Consider the following 5,159-nt stretch of genomic DNA (forward strand, 5'->3'; position numbering starts at 1 on the left):
TTTTGCACTTAACTTTGCTTTCTACCTCTTTTTTATTCATAAATTGTTTGCTCATTGATAAGTCTCATAAGTGATATTTCCATGTCTTTCTAACTTTCTAGTAAAACCTCTCTTTATATCTAGATCAGGTATCCATTTTGACCTTATCTTGGTAAATAGTGTAAGATATTGCTGACTTTTGCCATGCTACTTTCCAGTTTTCTCAGCAATTTTTTAAAACCAAATAATGAATTCTTACCTCAAAATATTGTCTTTACAACTTGTCAAATACAAGGTTATTGTGTTTATTTGTTACTGGAAAGTGTATTTCTAATCTGTTCCATTGATCTACCTTTTCATTTCTTAGCAAGTACTAGATAGTTTATTTTTCCTCTTTAACTTTTTAAAGATTTATTTTGAAATAGAAAAATAAACAAAATAGAGGGAAAAAAAAACAGAAAAAAGAAACATGGAGTATTCAAAATATGAATTTCCATTTCAAGAAAGCCTATATGACACACTTTGTCAGTTTTTCCTCACTTGTAAATTTTCTTTTGTTCTCTGCTGTACACATTTTACTTTATTTTTTTTTCCCCCTTTGTTCCCACAACTTCCCTAAAAAGCTACAGTTAACCATGAATACACACACACACACACACACACACACACAGAGTCCATAGGACATCTTGAAGACCAATATCTCTAGATCTTTTATTTTTCTTATGAGAAGTCTCACATTCTTTTCTATTTTTTTGTTCTATTTTGTTTTATTATTTCTTGGTCTCCTAACTTTGCTGGTTTACCCTTACCCAATTCTAGTTTTCATGGAGTCATTTTGTTCTTTAAGACTTTGACTCTCTTTTTCTATCTGTTTGGTTTCTTTTTATAATCTTGGTTTTTTTTTGTTTTTTTGTTTTGTTTTGTTTTGTTTTGTTTTTTTTTTGCATTGTTCTTATTTTTTTAGTGTCTTTCTTTTGATTTTTTTAAAGTTTTTTTTTTTTTGAGTTATATCAACTTTTTGAAGGCAGATGACCATTTAATGTGAGAGGCATTTTTTTTTTCTAACTTTGGTACATTTCTTTGAAGATGAACACTTGTCTTCCCTATTCCCATAGTAACTTTTTATGTTAGGGTTCTGACTCCTTTCTCTGCTAATTAAAAAAAAAAAATAATAAGAACTTGTTATATAATGCAAGGACAAGTCTTTCCCTGACAACCTCAGAGTTAATCAGCAATGCAAGGCCTCCCTGTTGCAGCATGTCAGCTCCTCTGCAGTTCAATCTGAGTTAGATCTGAGTGGTCATTTGTGCACTTAATTTAGCATACCCAGAACTGCCAGTCAGGAGGGCCTGTTTTTCTCAAATCATTAATCTATTATGCCCTAGCCCTACTATATCCTAATCCTACTATGAGGGGAAGGAATGGCAGAGTACTTCTCTGTCTGATGGATTCTAGGGGGAAAAATGAGACAGAAAGTGGCTCCATCTATCTCCTCCTGGGAGAACAGACAGACTGGGAAACCCTGCTACCAGGATACAGAAAGGATCCAGATTTCTGAGCAGAGTTATGAGAGTATGCACAGTTAAACCATCAAGCCAGGCAAACTCTGAACTTTTAGAGGCATGATATTAAACTGCAATGTCCTTTGAAAATGCTGAAATACTAGTTAAGAAACTGGAGTTACAGGACTGGAGAAATGGATCAGAGAGACTGTCAGTCACAGGATGCCTGTATCTTGGAGATTTCCTAAAAATTAGGCCCCAAAACTCAGTCTGCCAGGGCAATTCCAACAGAATAAAGGGTTCCAAAGCTAAAGCATAACCAGCAATCATAGTTCAGTAAGTTTAAAAGACTGCTTGGAAGGACTTCCAATTCAGTTTGAACTGGTGAGATAGGGAGTGGGGCAGAAATGCCTAAGGCAAAGTGAATAGAAAATAGGGGTTCCCATTCTTTCAGGTGTTGAGAAAAATTCACCACTTTCTCCAATTTCTTATCTCTTCCCCCTCTTTTTTTTTCCCACGGAAAGGAATTATCAAATTATCAAAAAATCAAATAAATTATCAAATTGATATCAAATTATCAATCAAATCCCAAATTTATATGTGGGATCAACAGCAATAATAGTTAAATAATTTTAACAATTTTCATCACAAATCTTAAACACACAGTGATACAGTTCCATCCTTAATGTTAAATTCACAGTAATACATGACCCAGTCAGGGTTTAACAGTCATTCATCAACCATTCCCAAATCCTGGTATCAGTCCATCAGGGGCAGGGGGAGAAGCCTTATTTAAAACTACTTCATTCTGATAAGGGGCAGAGACTTTCAGTCCAAGCAGGGGGATGGATGTGGTATGCTGACAACAATCAGATCTTCCAATGGGCTGATCCCAATTCCCAGAAGCAGTTTAATGTAGCTGTAATTTGATCAAAATTTAGAATGAAAAAACAATCTAACAAAGGTTAGAACAGTCGGAGATAGAAAGACTGGTTCACAAGATGATTGCAAAATGTGGAGAGGCCCAGCAGTTTCTATGTAAAGAGATGAGCTTTCCTCACAGGACAAGAAAATGTAGTCCCAATAAAACAGCAGTTAGGTTTCACAGACCACTGTGCTAATTGTCCTCTCATTATTTAGAAATCTTTAAAAACCTGAATATCCACAGACACAAATATCCAGTAACAGATAGATGACCAGGCTAAATACTTATTTGCCTAAGAATTTAGGATATAATGATTACATATAACCAGATTGGAAACAACAAGATATGACATAATTGAATTGCATTAACAACTTCTTTTGACCCTTGTTCTGGTTAGTCACAGGAGGAAAAAATGCAGGGACATGACTATAACATAATATAAGCAATCAAATTCAACCTTCAACACATACAAGATAAAATAGTCTTAACCCAGTTCAACTTTGGTAATTGTCCCAATGGAGCTTTAAAACTCCCAAATAATATTAACTATAAGCCCAAGAAATTTTACCTTCCCATGAATCTCATTTACCAAAGTTTCAGATAAATCCTAAACAGGTCTTTACCATGACCTTATATTGATAACAATAAGAAATTTGTCCCAGTAGGTTCAAAACATCTTTCATATCAAAATACATAGTTTCATAAGTTATACATTATACATACAAATCATTTTGCTTTAAAAATACCCAATACATAGAAACACATCCCAAATTGCATATTGTCCATAACAGAAACATTTCCAAAAGGACAAAGAAAAAAAAAAACTTATTTTCAGATGCCCTTTAAATGACTTCAGGATGACCCAATAAAATCAACTAAATTTATACAGAGGTACATGACCCCTTCAGGCAAATTAACATAATTCGCTTTAACAAGTCATTGTTCTTAAGGTTTTATACTCAAGATAACCAAATCTAACCTGCACAGGCAACAGTAAAATTATTTCCCACCATTTTAAAACTGCCCAAAAGGATACTTTTTTTTTTTTTCCTTCACTTAGGTTTAAACCAGTTCTCCAAAACCTTTCTCCAAGTTTCAAAGCAATCAGCATAAATCCCTTTGTAAACAAGTTAAGAAATTCTTATAGAGGTTTTATTTGCCCTGCCCAGCCCAAATCAAGCTTATGCTAAACACATTTGCAACATTGAAATAACCAATTCTTAATCATTGTTCTGAAACTTTTAACAGAGCTCTTTAACAAAACAGACAGACAAGTCACATAGAACCCAGAGCAGAAGTCACACAGACACCGACTGCACAATTACAACATGAAACAAAACATTTAACACACAGAGTAGGGGCTTTATCTCAGGAATAGCCCTGAGGGAAATTTGTTTCAGCTCACAATTCTTCCCTCCCAGAATCCAAACGAAGATTTTTAGGCTTCCAAGCCCCAGTTTGGTGCATTTCTCTGCCTTCACAGAGAACGCCTAGATATAAATATATATATCCAGAATCAAATTGTGCCTAATGGAACCCAGATGTGCCCAAAGACACCCAGACCAGATAATGCCAAAAAAAAAAAAAAAAAAAAAAAAGATGCTCAAAATCAGATAACTAGACCCAGATTTATACTCTAGAATACCCAGAGTTGTACCAACTGGCACAGAACCAGATATGTGTCTTGGAAGACACCCAGGTAGTGCCACGCTGCATCTAATGGATACTGTTCTCAGAAATTAATACCTGTTGGTGACATAATTCTGAGAATCCAGATGCTAGCACAGACAGACAGAACAGGTAAACAGATCAGATTGTGCCCCAAGACATCCAGACTTACTCTCCTATGGCCAAAATGGAGGTGTCCACCATGTGGAGTGGCTGCAACTGAAAAAGGCTCTCTTCCCGGAGACTTTGGAGAAATCCAGAGGGCCAGCCTCTCCAGGCCAAGAATTCAGATCTCTAGCTGCCCCCAAGGCCCAGGGTGGAGACCCGGAACTATCTAATCTCTAATTCTGCTCTCATATCTCCCTGGGAAGCCTGCAAACTTAATGCCAGAGAAACTGAGGCAAGATAGAGATTAGAGAGTTTTTAATATTTTATTTGAGAGGGAGAGATTGTGCTGGGACCAAATGGATCCATGGTTTGGTCCCAGAGCTAAACGAGGCTATCGTCTCCAAGAATTCAGCAGCTATTGTGTGTTTCCTATGAAGTATTTATACATATGTGGCTCCAAGCCACTGGGGTAGAACGAGGCAGAGGTGGAGGCAAAGGTGGAGTCAGAACACTGAGAGCGGGAACAGACTATCCATCCAGTTCTGACAGGGTGGGGGGATCTGATAAATTGGGATCAAGAAGAACAGTGACAGAATGGGGGAAGGCACTGGACATTTTGATAAGTAGAAAAGGTCTGGAGCCATGATCCAAGATAGAAGGTCTTTCTCCTTATCTGGATTAAACATTTACAATTTTTTTTTTTTTTGGTTACTACTTTATTTATTTACATTTTTATTTAATAATTACTTTATATTGACAGAATCCATGCAAGGGTAATTTTTTTTTTACAACATTATCCCTTGCACTCATTTCTGTTCCGATTTTTTTCCCCCTCCCTCCCTCCACCCCCTCCCCTAGATGGCAAGCAGTCCTTTATATATTGGATAAAACATTTACAATTGAAAATCTTAGTGTAGCCAACCCTAAATTACATGAATTCCACTAATGATCAGGAGGGAAGGATGATGTTGAAACCA

This window comes from Antechinus flavipes, chromosome 1, assembly GCF_016432865.1.
Source record: "Antechinus flavipes isolate AdamAnt ecotype Samford, QLD, Australia chromosome 1, AdamAnt_v2, whole genome shotgun sequence".
Lineage (NCBI taxonomy): Eukaryota > Metazoa > Chordata > Mammalia > Dasyuromorphia > Dasyuridae > Antechinus > Antechinus flavipes.